The following is a 13,112-nucleotide window of genomic DNA, read 5'->3' on the forward strand; positions in this document are numbered from 1 at the left end:
GTATACATATATCCCCATATCCCCTCCCTCTTGCATCTCCCTCCCACCCTCCTTATCCCACCCCTCCAGGTGGTCACAAAGCACCGAGCTGATCTCCCTGTGCTATGCAGCTGCTTCCCACTAGCTATCTGTTTTACATTTGGTAGTGTATATATGTCAATGCTACTCTCTCACTTTGTCTCAGCTTACACTTCCCCCTCCCTGTGTCCTCAAGTCCATTCTCTACAACTGCGTCTTTATAAATAGAATACATTTTAAACAGCACATGCCATTGCTGTACTTTAAGATAATATTCTTTGAAAAGTGAAATTCCCACTCAGTAAACCATGAAAATGCAGATAATACAAAACTTTGAATGATTCATGGATATCAATGTGATTGATCAAATACAATATTTTCATAAACACAAAACCAGATTATTTATAAAACTTCTATTTCATTATTGGAGATCTATGAATTCTAAGATATAATCATAAAATCCACTGGAAGGATGAAAAGCAGTTTAAACTTCTTGTAATGAATATATAATAAAACCACTAGAGGCATTTTATTTAGGGTTCCTACAAGAAAGTGCTTAAATATTAGCATCGACACCCACATGCTGCATTCTCCTCAGACTCTGCAGTCAGTTGGTAAAGATCTCCCGAGCGTCCACTGTGTGGCAGGCACTGTGTAAGGTGCTAGGGATAAAACGAGGTGAAAACAAACACCTGACCTGCCCTTCTGAATCTTATAGTCCAGCTGGGGAAAACAACGTTTAGGAATAATCACACAATAGAAAACCCCATGACACAAGTCATGGTGTTAGGAAAGAGTAAGGAGATTTGAGGGCTTCCTTCAGAAAGTGATACTTAACTGTGATATAAAAGATAATCAGAGTTAATTAGTCAAAGAAGAAAGGGAAGATGGACTTATTATAAAACCAGAAAATCTGAAGGAAAATACAGGCATACAGGGAGGTAGAGGAGGGTGTGTAGACATATACCCTGATTAGGTAGGATTACCTGACTAGGGAAGTTTAAGATAGTTCTTAGGTGGGGTTTGTCAGGGGGAAGGAGGGCAAGGAGGAGGAGTCCCCACACATTCTCTCAGCTGTGGAAAGGGTACATTTTAATTTGACATCAAGGCAAACTATGGTGGGGCCCAAAGAAGAGAAAGCAGTGTCTGGTTGCTTAGAGCTCATTTATGCTAGGCTACGCTAAGTTTGAGGGTGAAGGGAAAGAAGAACGTTCAACTTCGTTTCTAGATTGCATTAATCTAGTTTAGAAGAATAGGAAAAAGTGTAAAGCTATTTCTTCTAGTAATAAAGATTGTGATTTTGGCAAAAAATCACTCTAGGGTTAGATGTTATATAATATTATTTTGGAAATCTAGCTAATAAAATAGAATAAGAAAACAGAATAGTATAGGCTCCAATCAAGATGGCAGCGGCGAAGAACGTGGAACTCACCTCCTCCCACAAATACATCAAAAATACATCTACAAATGGAACAATTCTCACAGAACACCTACTGAACACTGGCAGAAGACCTCAAACACCTGAAAGGACAAGAAAGAGCTCTACGTAACCAGGTAGGACGAAGGGGGGAAAAAAAGAGGAAGTGGGACGGGACCTATGCCCCTGGGAGCGAGCTGAAAAGAGGAAAGGTTCCTGCACCCTGGGAAGCCCCCTCAGATCGGCTGGGACAGAAAGGCAGCTTCAGAGGCGCAGAGGAGAGTGCAACAACCAGTTTGTGGCAGGCAGGAGAGAGACCCGCACAGACCGTCGTACCGCTACCCTGCGCGCCCCAGCCCGAGCCGTGAGTCCGCTGGTACAGGCAGGGGCCGAGTACTGACACTCAGAGTTTAGAGGACAGACCTAGGGAGAGGGCTGCTGTTGGCTGTGCAGAGAGAGCCTGAAGGGGCTGGAGTGTGGTATGGCTACAGCCGGGGGTGTCTGCGGAAGCCCAGGCCTGCCACAGAACTGACGAGCCATTGTTAAGTGGGGCACAAAGGGCAGGGTACCATGGCCGCCAGCCCCCACCTGCACGGACCCCGGGACACCGCACACCAGCCACCGCCTCAGGGGCTCCAGACTCAGCAGATTCCGGCAACCCAGCTGCCGCCTCGGGCTCCCACCTGGGCAGGCTCAGGGGTCCCAGCCACCGCCTAGGCTGGCACCTGCACCAACCACCATCTCGGCAGGCCCCAGGAGCAGACGCCAGTGAGCTGCCCATGCACAGAAGCAGGCCTGAAACCACAGCTGAGCCCCAGGGGCCGCGTGACTTAGGAAGCAGGGCTGCAATCTCTCCCTGCAGCTGTGTGAGCTGTGTATTTACACCTCCACTGCCGGCTTTGTAAACTCAGCATCTGCAGGACATCCGAGTAGACAACAGGTGCTCCCATGCTGGGATGGGTCTGGCCTTAGCAGCTGTGGGCTTTGCAGGCACGTGCACATGGGGGCTGGGCTGGGCCTGGCTTTGAGCTGCCTCCATAGCTCCCACAGCAGGTCCAGGTGTGCAACTACTACGGTCCTGGGACCCGGCTTTAGCAGATCTGTGCTGGTGGCCTTGTGAAAACAACACCTGAGGGACACCAGGGCTGATTGCCAGCATTCCCAAGGTTGAGACGGGGCTCAGGGCAGTATACTTTGTGAGCCCATACAATGGGTGACAGGTGACACAACAGAGCACACTCACTGGTGAACAGCTCTGGTAGAGGAATACTCAGTGGCTCCTCTCCCTGTAGGAACGCTCCAATCCCACCTACCTCAGACTGCAGCTCAGAAACGGATCTGGGGGCTTCTACTCCAACAGCTAGGGAACAGACCCAGCCCCTGACAGGGCAGTAACAACCACAGAGCAAAAGAGGAGGCCCCAGTCAATATCCAGTGCAGGCCCTGGTCACCACAACACCAGTCACACCTCCTATCAAGGGGATAATGGCCAGGATACACTGAGGAAAGAGGCAACAGGCATCCACACTAAAAACAGCCCTCACACCAAAAAATATTAAACCCACAGAGGCTATACAGGGATAGCCTCTCCCTACATAAAAACAGCCCTCCAAGACCACATAGATAATTGTTTCTCCTAAACTCATAGAGCAAGAGAAGTATAAGTAAAATGAAGAAGCAGAGGAACCACTCCCAATTAAAAGATCAAGAGAATTCCCCTGAAAGAACAAACAATGAAACAGGCCTCTTCAGTCTAATAGACATTGAGTTCAAAAAGGAGATAATGAAAATACTGAAGGAGTTAAGAAGGACTATTCATAGAAATGCAGATTACTATTACTAGAAACTATAAAAAGGAACCAAGAAAAATTAGAGAACTCATTCACTGAGACAAAAGCTGAGCTAAAGGCAATGAATAGCAGAAAAAATAATGCAGAAGAATGAATAAGTGATCTGGAAGATAGAATAATGGAAATCAGCCAGTCAGAACAACAGAAAGCCACATGAAAAAAAAAAAATGGAAACAATATAAGAATAAATAAAGCATGCCAATGTACACTTAGTAGGGATCCCAGAAGAGAGAGAAAACAGGATTGAAGATGTCTTTGAAGAAACTGTGGCTGAAAACTTCCCAAACCTAAAGAAGGGAACAGATATCCAGGTACAGGAAGCACAGAGGGTCCCAAACAAGATAAACCCAAACAGACCTACACCAAGACATATTATAATAAAAATGGCAAAAGTTAAAGAGAGGATTCTAAAGGCAGCAAGAGAAAAACAGAGTTAATTACAAGGGAACCCCCCATAAGGCTATATCAGTTGATTTCTCTACAGAAACGTTGCAGGTCAGAAGGGAGTGGCAAGATACATTCAAAGTCCTAAAAGGGAAAAATGTGAAATGTAGGATACTCTGTCCAGCAAGATTATCAAATTTAAAATCAGAGAGAGAAAGAATTTCCCGGACAAGCAAAAACTAAAGGAATACAGCAATATTAAACCTATCCTAAAGGAAACATTGAAAGGTCTTCTCTAAATAGAAAAAAGGTTAGAATCTTTAGGAAAAAAATCATAAATGGAAAGTAAATCATTTAAATAAGCCAGTACACAGATTTTTTTAAAATCATAATTAAAAAAAAATTTCTGTGAAAGCAAATATAACCACAATGAACAGCAAAAGGATGAACGTGAAGATGTAAAAGAGGACGTCAAAATCATAAAATGTGGGGGAGGAGAGTAAGAAAATGTAGATTTTTTTTTTTTCTAGAATGTGTTTGAGCCTACGTGACTACCAGTCTAAAGCAAGCAGATATAGGAAGGGGAAATATACTTGAAAAACAGGGTAACCACAAATCAAAAACATACAACAGATTCACAAAAACCAAAACCAGATTTTATGAATCTATCACATACAATAGATTCATAAAACAAAAGAAAATCATCAGACCACAAAAGGAAAAACCGAAAGAAAAAGAAAGGGACAAAGAAGAAATATAAAATCAACAGGAAAACAAGGTTTAAAATGGTAATAAATACATATCTATCAATAATTACCTTAAATGTCAATGGACCAAATGCTCCAATCAAAAGAGACAGAGTGGCAGGTTAGATTAAAAAAAACAACGGCCTAAAATATGCTGCCTACAAGAGACCCACTTTAGAGCAAAGGACACACATAGATTGAAAATGAGGAGATGGAAAAAGATATTTCATGCAAACGGAAATGACAAGAAAGCAGGGGTCGCAATACTCTTTATCAGACAAAATAGACTTTAAAACAAAGGTTATAAAGAAAGATGAAGAAGGACACTATATAATGATAAAATGATCAATACAAGGAGAGGATATTACACTCATCAACACATATGCACCCAAAATAGCACCCAAATACATAAAATAAACACTAACAGACATAAAGGGAGAAACTGATGGGAATACAATAATAGTAGGAAACTTTAGCACCCCACTCACATCAATGAACAGATCTTTGAGACAGAAAATCAATAAGGCAACAGAGATCCTAAATAATACAATAGAACAGTTAGACTTAATTGATATTTTCAGGACATTACACCCCAAAAAAGCAGAATACACATTCTTTTCAAGTGCACATGGAACATTCTCTAAGACTGACCACATACTAGGCCACAAAACAAGCCTCAGGAAATTTAAGAGTATAAAAATTATTTCAAGTATCTTTACTGACAACAACAGCATGAAACTAGAAAACAATCACAAGAAAAGAAATGAGAAAAAACAATTACATGGAGACTAAACCACATGCTACTAAAAAACCAATGCGACAATGATGAAATAAAAAAAAAAATTAAAAAATAAATTGATGCATTTCCCCAGTGGTCCAGTGGTAAAGAATCTGCCTTCCAATGCAGGGGATGTGGGTTCAACTCCTGGTCAGGGAACTAAGATCCCAAATGCCGTGGGGCAACTAAGCTGGGTGCCACAACTACTGAGCCCACGGGCCTCAACTAGAGAGGCTGTGTGCCGCAACTACAGAGCCCACACACTCTGGAGCCTGAGTGTCATAACTACAGAGAGAAAACCCACATGCCACAACTAGAGAGAAGACCGCGTGCCACAACTAGAGAAAAGCCCGTTTGCTGAAATGAAGATCCCACGTGCCTCAACTAAGACCTGACACAGCCAAAAATAAAAAATAAAATAAATACTTTGAGGTAAATGACAATGAAAATACAACCATACAAATAACATAGGATGTAGCAAAAGAAGCTCTTAGAGGGAAGTTCATAGTGATACAGGCCTTCTTTAAGAAACAAGAAAAGTCTCAAATAAACAACCTAACCCACCACCTAAAAGAATTAGAAAAAGAACAAACAAAACCTAAAGTCAACAGAAGGAAGGAGATAAGAAAGATCAGAGAGGAAATAAATAGAGATTAGAAAAAACAATAAAAAAATAATCAGGGAGGAATCAAGATGGCAGAGGAGTAGGACGTGGAGCTTACCTTCTGCCACAAATACATCAAAAACACATCTACAAGTGGAACGATTCACACAGAACATCTACTGAATGCTGGCAGAACTCAGACTTCCGAAAGGGCAAGTAAACCTCCACAAGTAAACAGGTGGGATGAAAGAAAAAAGAAAAACAAAAAGAGAGAAAGGAATCACGATGGGACTTGTGCCCCAGGGAGGGAGCTGTGAAGAAGGAAACATTTCCCCACCCTGGGAAGGCCCCTCACCAGAGGGGAGATCAGCCTGGACAGAGGGGGTGCTTCGGAGACTCAGAGGAGAGTGCAGCAACCAGTTTGCAGAAGGCAAAACGGACAGAGACGTGCACAGATGGTTGGTACCACCACCCTACGTTCCCCAGCCTGAGATGCTCATCTGCTGGTACGGACAGGGGCTGGATGCTGAAGCTCTGGCTTTGGAGGTCAGACCCAGGGAGAGGACCAAGGGTTGGCTGCAGGAAGACAGCCTGAAGAGGATGGAGTGTGGCAGCTGAGGATGCATTTGGAAGAGGTCTGGGCCTGACAGAGAGGCAAGGCACCATTGTTGGGGGGCACACGAGAGGTATGGGACTGCCATAGGAGCTTCTTTCCGTGCGTGTGGGCTCTCAGGCAACAGGACGCCACCTACACGAGCTCCAGGTGCAAGCACGAGCCACTGCCGCCATTGTGGGCTCCAGAGATGGGCATGGGCCATCGCCACAGCTAAAGAACCGGTGAGCAGGCACCAAGTGCTGCCCCAGCTGTCCCGGGAGTGTGCCAGCCACCTCCACCATTGGGAAACCTGCAAGCAGGCGCCATTCACTTTCCCTCCTGCCCCGGGACGTCGCCACTACTGGGAGACACAGCAGTGGGTGCGAAGCACTGACCCTGCTGTCCCAGGAGTGCACGGGCAGCTGCTGACACTAGGCGACCCAGGAGCAGGCGCCAGTTGCTGCCCCTGCTGTTCCAGGGGTGCGTGGGCCGCTGCGGCAGTTAGGGGACCCACGAGCAGACTGCAAGCACTTGCCCCCGCTGTTCTGGGCACTCACAGCCCACTGCCACTGCTGGGAGTCCCGCAGGTGGGCATGAATTGCTGCCCCCGCCGTACAGGGAATGGACACAGGCCACCGCACCTAAACATCCCATATTCAGGGGATAACGGCCAGCACATGCTTAGGAAAGAAGCAGCAAGCATCCAAACTAAAAGCACCCCTTGATTCCGGACATGATGGTGGAGTAGAAGGACTTGAGCTCACCTCTTCTCATGAAAACACTAAAACCAAAACTAACTGCTGAACAACCATCAGCAAAAGACTGGAACCTACCAAAAAAGGTACATCCAAAGACAAAGAAGAAGCTACAATGAGATGGTAGGAGGAGCTTTTGCAATATAATCAAATCTCATAGTCACCAGGTGGGCAACCCACAAAACTGGAAAATCATTATATGGCAGAGGTACTCCCGCAGCAGTAAGTTCTGAGCCCCTCATCAGGCTCCCCAGCCTGGGGGGCTGGCATTGGGAGGTGGAGCCCCCAGAGCATTTGGCTTCAAAGCCCGGCAGGACTTGAGTGCAGGAGCTCCACAGGACTGGAGGAAACAGAGATTCCACTCTTGAGGGTGTACACAAGATTTCACGTGCACTAGGACCCAGCATAAACTGGTGACTCCATAGGAGCCAGGGCTAGACCTACGTGAGGATCTTGGAGGGTCTACTGGGGAGGTGGGGGTTGGATGTGGCTCACTGTGGGGGCAAGGACACTGGTGGTGGAGGCTCCAGGGAATATTGATCGGCTGAGCTCTCCTGGAGGTCGCCATTTTGGTACTGAGACATGGCCCCACCCAACAACCTGCAGGCTCCAGTGGTGGAACGCCTAGGCCAAACAACCAGCAGGGGTGGAACACAGCTCCACCTATCAGCAGACAGGCTGCCTGAAATTGTACTGAGCTCACAGCCACCTCTACACACACCCCTTGACACGGCCCTGCCCACCAGAGGGACAAGACCCAGCTCCACCAACCAGTGGAGAGCCCAGTCCCTCCCACCAGGAAGCCTGCACAAGCCACTGGACCAACCTCACCCACCAGGGGACAGACACCAGAAGCAAGAGGAACTACAGTCCTGCAGCCTGTGGAAAGGAGACCACAAACACAGTTAAGCTAGACAAAATGAGACAGCAGAGAAATATGTTTTAGACAGAGAAACAAGATAAAAACCCAGAAGAACAACTAAGTGAATTAGAGATAGTCAATCTACCTGAAAAAGAATACAGAGTAATGACAGTAAAGGTGGTCCAAGATCTCAGAAAAAGAATGGAGGCACAGACCAAGAAGATACAAGAAATGTTTAACAAAGACATAGAAGACTTAAAGAATAGAGATGAATAATACAATAACTGAAATGAAAAAATACACTAGAAGGAAACAATAGCAGAATAAATGAGGCAGAAGAACGAGTAAGTGTGCTGGAAGACACAGCAGTGGAAATCACTGCCGTGGAACAGAATAAAGAAAAAAGAATGAAAAGAAGTGACAACAGTCTAAGGGACCTCTGGGACAACATTAAACACACCAGCATTTGCATTATAGGGGTCCCAGAAGGAGAAGAGAGAGAGAAAGGACCTGACAAAATATTTGAAGAGATAATAGCTGAAAACTTCCTTAACATGAGAAAGGAAACATTCACTCAACTCCAGGAAGTGCAGAGAGTCATATAAAGTGATGAAAGCAAAGAACCTACAACCAAGAATACTCTACCCATCAAGGCTCTCGTTCAGATTTGATGGAGAAATCAAAAGCTTTACAGACAAGCAAAAGCTAAGAGAATTCATCACCAACAAACCAGCTCTACAACAAATCCTAAAGGAAGTTCTCTAGGTGGAAAAGAAAAGGCCTACAACTAGAAACAAGAAAATTACGAATGGGAAAGCTCACCAGTAAAGGCAAACATAAAGTAAAGGTAGGAAATCATCCACACAAAAATATGATATCAAAACCAGCAATCATGAGAAGAGAGTACAAATGCAGGACACTGGAAATGCATTTGAAATTAAGAGACCAGCAACTTTAAAAAGTCTTCTGTGTATACATAGATAGATAGATAGATATAGATATAGACTCCTATATCAAAACCTCATGAGAACCGCAAACCAAAAATCTACAATATATACACACACAAAAAAGAAAAAGCAACCCAAACGTAACACTAAAGATAGTCATTAAATCACAAGAGATACACACACAAAAAAGAAAAAGCAATCCAAACATAACACTAAAGATAGTCATCAAATCACAAGAGAAGAGAGCAAAAGAGGAAGGGAAGAAAACAGACCTACAAAAACAATTCCTAAACAATTAACAAAATGGCAATAAGAACATACATATCAATAATTACCTTAAATGTAAATGGATTAAATGCTCCAACCAAAAGACATAGACTGGCTGAAGGGATACAAAAACAAGACCCCTATATATGTTGTCTACAAGAGACCCACTTCAGATCTAGAGACACATACAGACTGAAAGGGAGGGAATGGAAACAGATATTCACAAGTGGAAATCAAAAGAAAACTGGAGTAGCAATACTCATATCAGACAAAATAGACTTTAAAACAAAGACTATTACAAAAGACAAAGAAAGACATTACATAACAATCAAGGGATCAATCAAAGGAGAAGATATAACAATTGTAAATATATATGCACCCAACATAGGAGCACCTCAATACATAAGGCAAACGCTAACGGCCATAAAAGAAGAAATCAATAGTAACACAGTAATAGTGGGGGCATTTAACACCCCACTTTCATCAACAGACAGATCATCCAGACAGAAAATCTATACGGAAACACAGGCCTTATATGACACATTAGACCAAACAGACTTGACATTTACAGAACATTCCATCCAAAAGCAGCAGAATACACTTTCTTCTCAAGTGCACATGGAAAATTTTCCAGACTAGATCACATCATGGGCCACAAATCAAGCCTCAGTAAATTTAAGAAAACTGAGATCATATCAAGCATCTTTTCAAACCACAACACTATGAGATTAGAAATCAATTTCAAGAAAAAAACTGTAAAAAACACAAACACGTGGAGGCTAAACAATATGTTACTAAACAACCAATGGATCACTGAAGAAATCAAAGAGGAAATCAAAGAATACCAAGAGAAATGACAATCCAAAACCTATGGGATGCAGCAAAAGCAGTTCTAAGAGGAAAGTTTATAGTAGTCTTACCTCAGGAAACAAGAAAAATCTCCAAAAAGCAACCTAACCTTACACCTAAAGCAACTAGACAAAGAACAAACAAAACTAAAAGTTAGAAGGAAAGAAATCATAAATATCAGAGCAGAAATAAATGAAATGGAGATGAAGAAAACAATAGAGAAGATCAATGATACTAAAAGCTGGTTCCTTGAGAAGATAAACAAAATTGATAAACCATTAGCAAGACTCATCAAGAAAAGAAGGGAGAGGGCTCAAGTCAATAAAATTAGAAATGAAAAAGAAGTTACAATGGATACCACAGAAATAAATACAAAGGATCGTAAGAGACTACTACAAGCAACTATATTCCAATAAAATGGACAACCTAGAAGAAACGGACTTCGTAGAAAGGTACAACCTTCCAAGACTGAACCAGGAAGAAACAGAAAATATGAACAGACCAATCACAAGTACTGAAATTGAAACTGTGATTAAAAAACTTTCAACAAACAGAAGTCCAGGACCAGATGGCTTCACAGGTGAATTCTATCAAACATTTAGAAACTGAAACTCTTCCAAAAAATTGCAGACGAAGGAACACTCCCAAACTCATTCTATGAGGCCACCATCACCCTGATACCAAAACCAGATAAAGATACCACAAAAAAAGATTACAGGCCAATATCACTGATAAATATAAACGCAAAAATCCTCCGCAAAATACTAGCAAATTGAATCCAACAATACATTAAAAGGATCAGACACCATGTTCAAGTGGGATTTATCCCATGGATGCAAGGATTCTTCAACATATGCAAATCAATTATTGTGATATACCATATTAACAAACTAAAGAATAAAAACCATATGATCATCTCAATAGATGCAAGAAAAGCTTCTGACAAAATACGACACGCATTTATGATAAAAACTCTTCAGAAAGTGGGAATACAGGGAACCTACCTCAACGTAATAAAGGCCATATATGACAAACACACACCTAACATCACTCTCAACAGTAAAAAGCTGAAAACATTTCCTCTAAGATCAGGAACAAGACAAGGATGTCCACTCTCACCACTTTTATTCAACATAGTTTTGGAAGTCCATAGTTTTGGCAATCAGAGTAGAAAAGAAATAAAAGGAATCCAAATTGGAAAAGAAGAAGTAAAACTGTCACTGTGTGCAGGCGACATGATACTATACATAGAAAATCCTAAAGAGGCTACCAGAAAACTACTAGAGCTCATCAATAAATTCAGTAAAGTTGCAGGATACAAAATTAAAACATAGAAATCTCTTGCATTCCTATACACTAACAACAAAAGATCAGAAAGAGAAATCAAGGAAACGATCCCATTTATCATCACACCAAAAAGAATAAAATACCTAGGAATAAACCTACCTAAGGAGGCAAAAGACCTGTCCTCTGAAAACTATAAGATGTTGACGAAAGAAATCAAAGATGACTCAAACAAATGGAAAAATATACCATGTTCTCGGATTGGAAAAATCAATATTGTCAAAATGACTATACTTCCCAAAGCAATCTACAGATTCAAGGCAATCCCTATCAAATTATCAGTGTCATTTTTCACAAAACTAGAACCAAAAAATTTTAAATCTGTATAGAAATACAAAAGACCCCAAATAGCCAAAGCAATCCTGAGAAGGAAAAACTGAGTTGGAGGATTCAGATTCCCTGACTTCAAACTATACTACAAAGATATAGTAATCAAAATTGTATGGTACTGGCACAAAAACAGAAATACAGATCAATGGAACAGGATAGAAAGCCCAGAAATATATCCACACACCTATGGTCAATTAATCTATGACAAAGGAGGCAAGAATATACAACAGAGAAAAGACAGTCTCTTAAATAAGTGGTGTTAGGAAAACTGGACAACTACACGTAATAGAATGAAATAAGAACATTCTCTAATACTACACACAAAAATAAATTCAAAATGGATTAAAGACCTAAATGTAAAGCAGGATACTGTAAAACTCTTAGAGGAAAACACAGGCAGAACACTCTTTGACATAAATCGTAGCAATATCTTTTTGGATCCACCTCCTAGAGTAATGAAAATAAAAACAAAAATAAACAAATGGGACCTAATTTAACTTAAACACTTTTGCACAACAAAGGAAACCATAAACAAAATGAAAAGACAACCCACAGAATGGGAGAAAATATTTGCAAATGATGCTACTGATAAGGGATTCATCTCCAAAATACACAAGCAGCTCATGCAGCCCTATACCAAAAAACAAACAACCCAATCAAAAAATGGGCAGAAGATCTAAACAGACATTTCTCCAAAGAAGACATACAGATGGCCAATTGGCACATGAAAAGATGCTCAACATTGCTAATTATTAGTGAAATGCAAATCAAAACTACAGTGAGGTGTCACCTTACACAGGTCAGAATGGCCATCATCAAAAAGTCTACAAACAATAAATGCTGGAGAGGGTGTGGAGAAAAGGGAACCCTCCTACACTACTGGTGGGAATGTAAATTGGTGCAGCCACTATGGAGAACGGTATGGAGGTTCCTTAAAAAACCAAAAATAGAACTACCATATGATCCAGCAATCCCACTCCTGGGCATATATCTGGAGAAAACCATAATTTGAAAAGATATATGCACCCCGGGGAGACCTTCAAGATGGCGGAAGAGTAAGACGTGGAGATCACCTTCCTCCCCACAAATACATCAGAAATACATCTACATGTGGAACAACCCCTACAGAACACCTACTGAATGCTGGCAGGAGACCTCAGACCTCCCAAAAGGCAAGAAACTCCCCACGTACCTGGGTAGGGCAAAAGAAAAAACAGAGACAAAAGAATAGGGATGGGACCTGCACCAGTGGGAGGGAGCTGTGAAGGAGGAAAAGTTTCTACACACTAGGAAGCCCCTTCACTGGTGGAGACAGCGGGTGGCAGGGAGGGGTGGAAGCTTCGGAGCCACGGAGGAAAGTGCAGCA

General features: G+C 42.2%; 1 protein-coding gene across 2 annotated transcripts in view; it reads right to left on the reverse strand.

Annotated features, from left to right (window-relative positions):
* EDEM3 (ER degradation enhancing alpha-mannosidase like protein 3) overlaps positions 1-13,112 on the reverse strand; it is a 422,356-nt gene that overhangs the window by 4,374 nt on the left and 404,870 nt on the right. The gene's annotated exons all lie outside the window — the stretch shown is intronic.

The sequence above is a fragment of the Balaenoptera acutorostrata genome, chromosome 1 (genome assembly GCF_949987535.1).
Source record: "Balaenoptera acutorostrata chromosome 1, mBalAcu1.1, whole genome shotgun sequence".
Classification (NCBI taxonomy): domain Eukaryota; kingdom Metazoa; phylum Chordata; class Mammalia; order Artiodactyla; family Balaenopteridae; genus Balaenoptera; species Balaenoptera acutorostrata.